Source organism: Arachis ipaensis, chromosome B10, assembly GCF_059453495.1.
Source record: "Arachis ipaensis isolate K30076 ecotype BB chromosome B10, ASM5945349v1, whole genome shotgun sequence".
NCBI lineage: Eukaryota > Viridiplantae > Streptophyta > Magnoliopsida > Fabales > Fabaceae > Arachis > Arachis ipaensis.
Window position 1 is genome coordinate 51,032,842 of NC_142435.1, and position 13,912 is coordinate 51,046,753.

General features: G+C 37.1%; 1 pseudogene; it reads right to left on the reverse strand.

The window, feature by feature from the left end:
- Positions 1 to 2,865: 2,865 nt before the first annotated feature.
- On the reverse strand, positions 2,866 to 3,699 carry LOC107633282 (uncharacterized; annotated as a pseudogene).
- Positions 3,700 to 13,912: the final 10,213 nt, after the last annotated feature.

A 13,912-nucleotide genomic window follows, 5' to 3' on the forward strand; every position in this document is an offset into this window, starting at 1 on the left:
ATTTTATTTTTACTTCTGTTCTTCAAGTATTTTTACCCTCTTTCAATTTCAAGTTGGAAGTTTTATCTGTTTAATTGTAATTCTTTATTATTTACCACAATTCAAGCATCTCATACATTTCGACACGAATGCTAAGTAATTCCTGGGTTGAGCCCACTCTTTTTCAGAGGAGTCGTATCTGCTCCCCAATACTTGAGATCTTGATACAAACTTGATTCGACACTCTATCAAGGTTACCAAAAATAAAGTGAAATAGCTATAAATGAAACTTTTCTACATATTCATTATCAATTATGGGGACAGCAGAAAGTACAGTAACATGTACCCAATTTAAAGTACTTTAGACGACATACTGAGAACTACCAAATGAGACATAAAGGGTTATACCTACAAAAAAGCAAAATAAAGCTGTGTCACTACAAATATTCGCAAGTTAAAAGTTGTTTACAAAAGAAGAAGTCAGACCATCATCAACAATGAAAAATTTAGTTCACTCCATCAAAATACGAAATGAAGCCATTCGTCAAAAAGAAAATGGCTCCATTTGAGGGCAAAGTAAAATCCCAGAATTCAACATAAATCACGACAAAAGGATAATCTATAGAAATAATAAATAAGGAAATCTACCACTACAAAGAGTAATCAGAAGTTACAAACGACAGGAAACTAAGAGAAGGCAATAGCAAGAAACCATGTTTAGACCATTTTTTCACTAAAGCATCAAGACAATATCAGAAATGAAAATACTTCACCCATCAAGAAACATGATCCAGTAATAATGAGTAAAAGAGAAAGAAAAACAAACCTTGAAGATGAACAGAAGGCAAGGAGAATGCATGCAGTAGTAGTACAAACAAACACAGACGAAGACTTTAAACAGATTTCCAAGATAGAGAAATCTTGGAGAGAGATTAATGGAAACAGTCACAGTGAAGAAGAAGAAGGAAGGTCTCGAGAGAAATGAAGTAAATTTTTCAGAAGATGAAGCAAAAAAGAAGAAAGAGAAAAAGCATTATGTTTATATAGCCCTATGGGCAAAACGGTACATTTTTTCTCATTTAATGGCATTTACGGTTACCAATGTAATTGAAAGGACGCACAAATGGTTACGAAAAGACGTAACGTCCATATTAAAAAATACGTCGAGTACCCGACTTGCTCCCTAAAGCAAATTGTAAACCCAACTTGACTGAATGAAAGCTACAAAAGATTAAGATCGACCTAGAAATGCCTGATCCTGACCTAAAGATGCTCGGCCTCAAGCAAGGGGCATTGTTCATACCCTGACCCATAACTTAGCCAGACCCAAAATGAATAAAACCCAATCGACACTCTACAATAGTGCCCAGGTCTATATTACCACGACGACATGGGCCTAGTTTTACTTATCTAAATAAGTAACTAATTCCTACGATATTTCCTATTAATCTTGAAGGAGATCTCAATAACCTTCCTAACAAAAGGGAGTAACTGATCTACCATCAAAGGTGGAACTACTTAAAAGGTGGTTATTGACTCTAACTCTACACTTATAAATACCTTAACACCCTCAGGTATTCTTCGAACTCTCACTACAAAAAATTCTGGTTAAAACGGTGGTTTTTTTGGGTATTTATGGCAGTTTGAACCGCTATTATTTCCAAATAAAATGGCATTTTCTGGTTGGTTAAAATGGCGGTTCAAACCGCCGTTATTTCCAGGATAAAAACGGCATTTTTGGTTGGTTAAAACGGCATTTTTGAACTGCCATTTTTACCCTGATAGTGGCATTTTAGTTGGTTAAAACGGCATTTAAAACCGCCATTTTTACCCTGACAGTGACATTTTTATTGGTTAAAATGTCATTTAAAACTGCCATTTTTACTTGGTTAACACGATGTTTTTGGTTGGTTAAAATGATATTTTTGAACCGCCATTTTTACCTTAACATTGGTTGGTTAAAGTAACATTTTTATCGTTTAAAAAGGTAGTTTTTACCGTTGTTTTTATCGCGTTAAACAAATATTTTTTTTATTAAAATTTCACAATAACAAAAATCATAATCCATAAACAAAATATTATATAACTCATAAACAAAGTACTAAACATAATATATAATTTTTTTGTATTGAAAATCAAAAGTAATAACTACTATACAAAAACTTGTCTTACTAAACTAACCAAGATACAAGTATTGCAATATGCAATAATCAATCAAATCTACCATTCAGTCCTCTAAACTATTTTAATATCTAATAATGTATTTAAACTATCTAATAAATGCTATTTTTACTACTTAGAATATGAATACAAGTAACTTAGCTAAGTGATGATAAATAAGATTTGGAGGCCAAAAGTTTCCTCATTTGGTAATTAGCTTTAAAACAAGCCAGACTTAGTTTCTTGGTCTCTTGTGTTAGTTTCATCCCTAGAGCTTACTCCACCATCTTTGTTTCTTGGGCTGATAACCCGCCTGCAAGGAGGCACAAGCCTGGGGAATAACAAAAATTGTTACACACATTCAACACGTGTATTTTAAAAAATACAAGTAAAAGAATACTAGTCACTTAGGAAGTTCTTTCTATTTTTTCCATCTAAAAGGCACAAGGTTATTGCACCAAAAAATTTCTTCAGCAAGCCACACCTGTCTTATTGCATCCATCTCATGAAGCAAAACTTGACTGAACTGTCCCTCACTAACTCCATCTCTGCCAATGCAAGAATTGATATAATCAAACATTTTTAAAAAAATTATCATTGAAGTATATTACATGTTTTGTTGAGACAGATCCAACCTGTAGAATATAATCCTATCAGGCTTCTACTTTGTTTTTTTGTAAAAGGCCATGAGTAGCTCCCTGTGAAAAAATTAAATGAGACTATCAATCAAGTTCCCCTCAAAAGTGGAAATATCATTGTGTTGCTCTTCAAATTTGACACATTGTAACCTGGTCCATCTACAACAGATCCTCAAAGATTAAACAACTAAAAGTGCAACCTGATGAAACATAAATAAAATATAAAGCACAATAGTAGAGTGAACTAGTTACCTCCCCAAAATCTTTTTTTACTCAAAGGTGGAGTTTTAGTGCACAGCCGTACTTGCCTACTCTGTTTTTCTATAGAATTTCAATACATTGTTCATCAAGCTAACAGTTAACATGTATGTTTATCAAGTTATATTAGCATAGTGAGTGCAACTAACAATTTTTATTGAATACACCCCATTCATCCAAAATATAACCAAGTCGAACCAAAAAGAATTATGATAAAGAAATCAAAGAATGGCCAAGTAAAAAATTCACCTCGTACAACTACTTCCGTTTAAATGACACTTTCTTTTCTCTCATCCTCCTCATTACTTCCTTGGTGCAATTTTTGACCTGTACTGCTTTTCAAAGAATCCTTTCCATAACTTATCAGTCATTGGACTCAAATCAGCTCCCTGCATAGCATATTGGGCAAATTACGCAAACCATTTCACCTGGTGATAGCTCCATACATAGTTGACAAAAACGAGAAACTAAACTTACTTCGCTTGCCTTTCTCCACACGCATCAACTAATCAACCGTGTAGTGTGGCGAAATTCGCTCGAGCAGGTGTAGATCGACACAACCAACATTTCCAAGGTATCTTATATTATCTATTATTTTCTGAACACAGAGATCAACCAGGGATCGAAGTTTCCGCGCATGTAATTGAACTTCGCCATTTCTCATCATAATGACACTGATAACCAAGAAAATAAGACTATATAAGCATTCAAACTAATCATGAAAACCAATGCCTCAATCTTGAAAACCTCTCATGTTCTCTTCCTCGTGTAACATCCTTCTCTTGTTAATGAAAATTTACTTCTATTATAAACATATTGTAGATTCATATACACATGCATAGAATTGGATTCTCTCAATTGAAAAACTCACTTGATGACGTTAAAGATAAAGTTTCAAGATAGCCATAGCATACATGCATACCAGATATTCAGGGCTTTGAAGCAGCAGAGTTTCCACTTCTATTAACATATTTTCTCCTAATTTCTTGAACTTTTCATTTTTGGGAAGCAAGTATCAAAGCTGGGAAGATTCTATCATATAGTAGTACATACATTAGATAATCGAGAACATAATAAAATAAAATAAAGTAGAAAGGAAATTAGAGCAATACTGATTGTAATTTTAACTCAGCACAGTTTGGGTGATGAAGCTACTATAAAGCAAACAAAGATAATAGTTTGCTTTATATATTTTCCAATTTCCATTTTTTAGTTCAATAAATTAAAAAACATATTGATCAAAACAGTGGAAGCTTAAATTTTTGTGGCCAATTAGAAGTAAACAACGAAGGGAATCATATACATGTTTGACGTGGAAATTGGCGAGTTAAGAAATTTTTATAAGAGATATGTTGCAAGTACAGTTCTTACCAACCGAAAATCCACTTATCAATTTAGAAGGGTTGTCACAAAATTAAAATTAAAATCAAAATACTGGGAGTATGAATCCCAGGTCGTCTCCCAACGAGTTGCAGAAAGATGTGCTATTTTATTAATCAGATGTTTTTAAAAGTGGTTTGAGTTGATAAACAGGAATTTAAATTAGAGAATTTATGTAATTTTAAATAAAAGCCTTGACTGGGAGTAGATTAGTTGGAAGCCTATTCTTGTTGGAGTACTCTCAAGATTAATTGATAATTGAAGATTGTTCTGCTTAGTTACCCTTTACTAGGTAGAGGGAAGTCAAGCAAGTTGGAAAGCTATTTCTAATCATAAGTCCTAATCCTCTCCCTTGAGAAGGACTAGTGTCAATGATTAGAGGGCGATCCAACAATAAACCCAATTACAATTTTTCTCTTGAGTAACCCAACTCAAGGTTTCCTTTCAATCATCTCCCAATCAAGTTATGGAACTACTCGCTCATTATGAATGTAAATTTCACAAAATAGGGAAGTGAAATACTGAAAGACATAATAAATAATAATCAAAAGGATTAATTGAAATGAAAATAATTCTTGTATAATTAAATTCTAGAAATAATCCAAGAGTAACTCTGAGCAAATAAGGAACATGAAAGAGTAAGTGACAAGTAAGGAAACAAACTAGAATGACGAAATCTTGACAGAGGTAATAACTCTTCTCAGTGTTCCAATCCAAAAAGCAATAAAATCAAATCCTAAAAACTATGAATGTGTAGAGAGAAAATCTAGAGGAGAAGTAAAATCAGATCTAAAACTAAAAATTATATGGAACGAATGTTGTCTCTGGTCTCTGCATGTTCCCTGGCTCTAATCTGCTTTTCTGGGCCAAAAACTGGGTCAAAACAGGGCCCAAAATTGCCCTCAGCGAATTCTGCAGATTCTGCAGATCGCGCATGTCACGCGATCGCGTCATTCAGGCGTTTGCGTCATCCAGCGTTTTGCCTTGCCACGCGTGTGCATCGTCCACGCCTTCGCGTCACTGGTGCAGTTTCCAATCCGTGCGGTCGTGTGAGCCATGCGTCCGTGTCACTGCAATTTCCTCTATATCTCACGGTCGCGTGAGCCATGCGCTCGCGTCACTTCTCGCTGGTCATCTCCTTAATTTCTTGTATTCCTTCCATTTTTGCAAGCTTCCTTTCCAATCTCCAAGTCATTCATGCCCTATAGACCCTGAAATACTTAACACACAAATCACGGCATGGAATGGAATAAAGGAGAATTAAAATACAAAATTAAAAATCTCTAGGAAGCAAGTTTTCAACCATAAAGTATTTTTAGGAAGGAATTATAAATGCATGCTTATTTAATAAATAAGTGGGTAAAGATTTGATAAAACCACACAATTAAACACAATATAAACCATAAAATAATGGTTTATTAACCTCCCCACACTTAGATATTAGCATGTCCTCATGCTTAGTTGAAGGAGATAAAATAAATGAGTAGGAACATGTAAAACTCATGCAATGCAATGCAACCTATATATGTGAATGCAACTATATGATTTTTGTCCACTTGGTCAAAAGTAAATAAGCTCTTCAAGACAATCACAAATCAAATTCCACTAATTCAATTCTTATACAGTAAGAACAGATAAAAATGCAAGAAGGTAGCTCATTAAAGCAGGGAACATAGAATTTAAGCATTGAAACCTCACTGATGATATATGTATGCTCTAATCTCTCTAGTGTATAGGGTGATCACTCTATCCTTCTCTAATCATGCTTCTAATTTTTGTTCTTCACCTAACCAATCAACAACGTTTAATATACCAATGCAAACATCATGAGGTCTTTTCAAGGTTGTAATGGGGCCAAGGTAAGGGTAAGGATACATATGTGGTTAAGTAAGCTTATAAATTGAATCTTTAATTAACCCAAGCATTAACCCACACATATGTACATTCTATATAACTTAAATTTCATACCTAGCTACCCAAAATTTCTCTTTCACATTCCTTACTCATGTATCAACTTTTATTTTAATTTTATCATACATACATTGATCTTGGAATTCTTAACATAACTTTGGGGTAATTTTCGTCACCTTATTTAATTATAGAATATTTTTGGATTTTTCTATTTTTTTATAAAATAACATAAAAATAAACATAGCTTATCAATGCACATAGATTTCTAATTCTTGTAGTTTCACATGAGTAGGTACCCAAATTTCTATTATCTCATCATGACACATTCCCTTATTATCTTTTGTTCCCATAATTTTCCCATACTTAATTAACACACAATTCTATCTTAAGCTAACCAAAGATTTAATTGGGATATAAAATTGTTTTTCCCCCTTAAGGTTAGTAATGTGGTAAAATGCAGAACAAATGGGATTTAAATGCTCAAAGTGGCTAACAAAGGTAATTGAAAGGGTAGGCTTAATTTGGATAAGTGAGCTAAACAAATAATGGCCTCAATCATATGCAAGCATATAAATATATTAAACATTAGACATATAAGATGAAACAAAATATAAATTACAATCATAGAGAAGTAAACACAAAAGAACAGAATAATTATGGTTAAATAATGTAACCATGTATAAAGGCTCAAAGTCTCACAGGTTGTGTGTTCTTTAGCTCAAAAACCATGTTCCAAATATAACTTCAAGCAAATTTAACACAAAAGTTTAAATTAAAATTAGTGAAATTTTTTTGTTCTAAAAATAGGGTCTTTGAAGAAACTTATTGTCTTTTCAATCAAGTAGAACATGCATGCAACTAATCTATTACTATGCAATTTATCCTATTCTACAAAAGAAAAACTAATTAAATATCCTATTTTATTGGTGTTAGGGAAGAGAAATTACCTCCGGAAGTCAGGTACTGACCGACCTTCCCACACTTAAGGTTTTGCACCATCCTCGGTGCCATCTGTCAGGAACAAAGGTGTGCTGGTAGCAGTATCTCCACAGTCGGGACCGTCATGGCTCCCTGTGCTGGTAAAGGAAGTGGAGTCCAGGGTGTCTGAGTCTCTGTATTTTCCTTTAAGTAGCTCCTTGAGGTATGTGAATCGGCGCTTGTTACGGCGCTCTCTTAACTTTGCTTTGTGTTCCTGCCGATCCAACTTTTCAAGTATCTGATGGAGCAGTTGAGTGGTTGTAGGTGCTTGTGGTGTTGAAGGAGGAAGCTCTTCAGCTGGTTCAGTAGGCTGGCTGGTAGTGGCTGCTGAAGGTCTGATATATTTCCCGTTAGGGACATACTGATCTTCCCGTGGAAGCATGGCTTTGGTGTCCCCAGCTCTGTAGGAGACTCCGGCGGCTGAGACGAGATCTGAAACCAAGGCGGGAAAAGGTAAGTTGCCCGCAATTTGTACGTGTCCCATAGCATTCCGGATGTGTCTTGGTAGGTTCAGAGGCTGGTCTGTAAGGATGCACCATAGTAGAACGGCCATGTCTGCAGTGAAGGAGGATTCATGAGTGCTTGGAAAAACGTAATAGGACATAATTTGTGCCCATACTCGAGCCTCCAAGGTAAGTGCGGAAGCCGATATTCCCTTAGGATGGGAACGATGGTATCCGTAGATCCATCTGCTGCCAGATAGTGCAATAACTCTGAGAACAGTGTCCCAGTTAAATTGGTACATCTGGCGCTTGAGTGCAGCTTCTTGAAATGCGTCCAGTCCTTCTGGAGTAGGGGGAAGAACTAAAGTTCGTTGAATGGCCTCTTCTGTAATGGGAACTTGCTTCTGACGGACATAGACAGACTGCAGGGTCGGCAGGTGGAAATTGGAGTAGAACTCTACTACCCAAGAAAGATTAACCTGCCGTGGCTGTCTCTGGAGGAAACCCCATTATCTTCGTGCAATTTGTGGTTCAACAAATTCAGCAATATGGTTTGGGAGGATAAGAAGGTATTCGTTGTTGTAACTCCTTTCTGCCAGGATGGAGAACATCTGCTCACAGTAGCGATTGGGAAATCGTGCAGTTTCTTTTGTTGGGAAGGCTTTCTCTTTATCATCAACCTTTATAATCCTCTTAATTCTTTTTGTTGAGGGTTTAACTGCAGTTGAAGAAGGCTCTGCCACTAATGCTCGTTTTGTTCCTCTCTTTGCTGTTGATTTGGGAGCAGCTTTCTCCTTGCCTTTTTTGGTGGCCATCCTGAAAGGGAGAAAAGAGAAAATATGTCAAAATGTCAAAGGATAGAGCAAGGAAGAGAATGGTATGGGTGGTAATCAATGCACATTAAAGGATAAATGATGTTAACACATGGTCATAACTACATGTGAAAAGTTATCAACGGGAAATAGCCAGTGCATATGATGACAATTGAATTCAAGGTGTTTATTGGCATGCAGGCAAAGGCATGAGTAGCATAGATCAAGCATTCAATGTCCATGTTAAATTACCACAGAATTCAAACTAACAACCTGCTTGGAATAGCAATTATATTAAATTAATAAAATATAAAAAAGGGTTTTGGGAAAAGCAGGCATTTAGAGTAAAAAGAAATCTAAAAATAGTGCACAATTCCATACGGGTGTTTTCACAAACACATAGCATGCATGGTAGGTAAGCTATTGAAAATAATAAGTGGAACATGCAAGCAACCCTTTTAAAAATTAACATAAAATTGCCAAACAAGTTCTTAATAATCCACAAGCAAACCATAGGGAATAATAATGATCCTACTAAATATCTAACACCAATTAAAAGAAAAAGAAAGAAAAAGAAAAATATAGATAATACAAGTAAAAAGAAAAAGAAAAGAAGAAGAGAACATAAATTAAGAAGAAGAATAGAAAAGTAAAGAGGGAAGAAGAAAAGAAAAACCTTGTTAATGGTGATGAGAGAGAGAATAGAAAGTGAGAAAGAAGGAAGGAGAAAGAGAGGGAAAAAATAATGAGGGGGAAAAGAAAAAGTAGGATTTGGGGAAGGGAAAGATAAGATATTTGGCAAATTAGGATAATCTGTGTGGCGCAGGCGACGCGGACGCGTGGGGACGCGTTCAAGCGACTTGCGCTTAAATGAATTCATGTGGTCGCGTCGGTCACGCGGACGCGTGACTCGTTTTGTGCTACTGGCGCGAGGGCAGCCTCGCGCTCGCACAACTCTCTGTTCAAAACTTATTTTTGCCAAAATCCAGGGTGACGCGGTCGCGTGATCGACGCGATCGCGTGAGTGGCCACTATAGGAATATGACGCGGACGCGTGAGCCATGCGTCCGCGTAGTAAGGCTTGTGCGTTCAGCACCAGTACAGCACCACTCTAGCACAACTTTCGGTCGTGCACCCTTTCTTACGTCGATTTCCAGGTCACGCGGCCGCGTGAGTGACGCGGACGCGTGGGAGGCATTTTTCCCATGTGACGCGGACGCGTCAGCGACACGGTCGCGTGAGACGATTTGTGCCAAAGGCACACCTCCAGCCACGCTCCCGCGTGACTCTCTGTTCGATTAATTATTCTCTCTAAGCCACCTGCGACATGGACGCGTCGGCGACGCTATCGCGTCGCGGCTCTCCCTCTTTTTTTAAAAAAAAAATAAAAATATGCAAATGCAGATGAAAACTAAATGTACTAATAAAGAGAAGAGTTATTGAATAAGAAAACTAAGAATAAAGAAAGCAACGATCATACCATGGTGGGTTGTCTCCCACGTAGCACTTTGCTTTAACGTCCGTAAGTTGGACGCTCCACTAGCTCAGTCTTCAGCTGTGAGTGGATCCTCCAAGAGGAAGATATCTAACTCCTTGTTTTTCGTCACCTTCTCACCATGATATAGCTTCAGACGATGTCCATTCACTTTGATGAGTTCAGAGCTTGAAGGGTGACTTAAGTGAAAAACTCCATACGGTTCAACCTTCTCTACTCTATACGGACCTTCCCATCTTGATCTCAACTTGCCTGGCATGAGCCTCAGTCTAGATTTGTAAAGGAGGACTAAGTCTCCAGGTTGGAACTCTTTCCTCTTGATGTGCTGATCATGTACAGCCTTCATCTTTTCCTTGTATAGCCTTGAGTTCTCATAAGCTTCCGGGCGAAGGCTTTCCAATTCTTGCAGTTGCAACTTCCTTTCAGCTCCGGCTTTCTCAAATCCCATGTTGCACTCCTTTACTGCCCAAAAGGCTTTGTGCTCTACTTCAACTGGGAGATGACAGGCTTTTCCATAAACTAAGCGAAAGGGACTCATCCCAATGGGTGTCTTGTATGCTGTTCTGTATGCCCAAAATGCATCTTGTAGCCTGGTGCTCCAGTCTCTTCGATGAGGTTTGACTATCTTCTGTAATATGCACTTTATCTCTCTGTTTGACACCTCGGCTTGCCCATTAGTCTGAGGATGGTAGGCTGTTGCTACTTTATGAATTATCCCATGCTTCTTCAGTAATCCTGTTAGTCTCCTGTTACAAAAATGGGTGCCTTGATCGCTCACGATTGCTCGTGGTGATCCAAAGCGACAAATAATGTGGTTTCTCACAAAGGAAACAATAGTGTTAGCATCATCAGTGCGGGTAGGAATTGCTTCCACCCATTTGGAAACATAATCTACAGCTAACAATATATAAAAATAACCATTAGAATTTGGAAATGGACCCATGAAGTCAATGCCCCAAACATAAAAAATTTCACAGAAAAGCATAATTTGTTGAGGCATCTCATCCTTCTTGGATATATTACCAAATTTTTGGCATGGGAAACAGGATTTACAAAATGCAGCAGCGTCTCTAAAAAGAGTAGGCCACCAGAATCCACAGTCTAATATTTTTCTAGCTGTCCTTTGAGGGCCAAAATGTCCTCCACTCTCAGATGAGTGACAGGCCTCTAAGATGGACAGAAATTCTGATTGAGGTATGTAACACCCTAACTACCAAAGCTCACGCTTCCGGCTGCGTGACTCTGATAGTTCGGACATTACGACGACACTTATATTATTTAATACTAAAATATGAGCCTGTTTAAAACTTTAAACCGCAATACTGTTCCCAAAAAAAAATTTGCTATACAACGTACATCCATACATACCATACAACTTACAGAAACTCAAAGAGTACATCCATATATATATATACATACAAATATATAAATATTATTACAAGCTTTAACCAATACAATCCCTATCCCTCTTACAGAATATATCAAGATAAAGGCGAGGGTACAAAAATATACTAAAGCAATACAGAGCATCTCAACAACAACTAAATGAACTCTTCATAACTTCTGCGCCATATCCTGAAAGGGGAAAAATGTAGGAGGGTGAGAACATCATCCTCGAAAGGGTTCTCAGTAGAGGGTTTTTGGGAATTACTGTAATAGGATACGTGAAGATAACCGCACCAGTGATTCATAACCGTCTTATGCCTCTTTTCAAAAACAACGGTTTACAATGAAAGTAAAGTCGGAAATCTTTTCGGAAAGAAGAACCGTTCAATTCTCAAAAACTCAAAAGCCTTTCAAATCGGTTTATCTATGCGGAACCAAAATAGCCTTTCATAATTTTATTCCAAACCAGAAACACAAGACTGAAATCAACTATCAGTTCATCTCATTCCAACCACGGCCCTAAACCCAAACAATCCAATAACAACCAATCACCACAGTCCAACAGAGTCCCAGTAGCCAACACAATTAGGAAGATGCAAGCACAAACAAACAGTTATTGCAAGTAGAACAGTTAGCAATTAATCACATAGGCAATCCAAGTATAATATGCACACCCAAACAATGTCACATAAATGCATACGATGCATGCCTGTCCCTAGTGGCTGATGATATCATCTGTCGGTTATATAGCCAACCCGACACGTCCTGGTAGCTAACCATGGACAGAAACACCCATTGCGGAGCAAGTAGGTTTGAGCTACAACCCCATTGCTACTACCCGCTCGACCCAGAGCCAGTGGAATAACCACTACTGCGGCTACTACCCAGGCGGGTGTTTAAAAGCTCAACCTGGAGCGAGTGGAATCACCACTACTACCGCTACTACCCAGGCGTCACAGTCTCTAACCTGGAGCATGTGGGACGAACCACAACCCTTGCTACTACCCAGGTATCTCAAGCACATATTCATTCAGTCCCAGCCATGGATCAACATCCATCTCAGCCATCCGGCTTAAATTCATAATTCATAGTCAGCCATACGGCCCATAACTCATTCGGCAATCAGCCATAAATCAATATCATACATAGCCATTCTGGCTCACGGTTCAATCCAGAACCAGCCAATATTCATAATCATACACAGCCATTCCGGCCCATAACAAAACAGCACTTCTACCATCCAACGTCATCAAATTCATAAAACCGGCATTTAAGCCATAAATCACTTTTTCTCAAATCGCTTCACTTTGAAATCAAGTTTCAACTCTTTTCAGCCTTGGCTTTAGAAATTTCGTTTCTCAAATCATCTTAGGCTCATAAGCCAAATTTACTCAAAGTGAGTTCCCTTTTTAAAACAAAGCCACTCTCGGCATTCTCTTTCCAAAACATCCAAAACCATGGTAAGTTAAGGATTTATTTCAAAGTATTCAAAATCACTCGTCCAACAATGGGATTTTATAATAAAAGCTTCTTGGCAGAGTCCCAAGTCTTTAGGGAAGGTCAACCTATATCAATTCCTTATAATTCATTGAAACTCTTAAAATCATGGATTCTCGGTTCAAGTAAATAAAACTGAATTTATTATGAAACCGACCATACAAAATCACAAGTTCCAACCTGGTCTAAAAATCAACTCATTTGAAAAAGAACCGGTTCATTTGAATCAAACCACTTTCAGGTTTCTTTTTGGAACCCATTTTTATAACTCTTCCAAAATACCTCAAACTTAATTACTCAATCAAAAGTCTAGATTCTTTTAAAATCACTAAAAGCTTATTTTTATATTGAAATCAATATTAGAGCATCATTCTTTCCTTCAGTGATTCAAACTGTACAAATAGTTCATTTCTGACTAAGCCGAACTCAATGCATAAAGTTCATTAAACAAATTAAGCTTGAAAACATAAATATTCAAATAATATAATTCCTCAAATCCAACCCTTTTTAAACATCTTTTCAAACAAGACTAGGATTTTGTAGAAATTTCGGCAGCACCTCCCCTAAAACTTGGACTTTTGCCACCCGGTTCGGGTCCCAACTAAACCGTTTCTCATTCCTTTTCAACAGCCCAAAACCAGAAATCAATTCAAAAGCAAGCTAAATCCAACAGTCGCCTCAGTGGCATATCTCAAGAAAACCATTTCAAAATCAACTCAATATCAACCGATTTAACTCATTCCCAAAGCTTTAAAGAATCGGTTCAGCAATAAATCATTTATCAAAACCAAATCAATTAAAGCAACCCAGGCTGAATTTCAAGAGTATTCTATCTTTCACATCATCAAAATAATTGACTCAATTCAAACCAATCCTCAACGGATTAAACTCATATTTCAAATCTTTAAAGAATCAACTTTAAAATATTACATTTCACAAAGCCGCACAACAACTCGGCCAAACCAACATCCATAA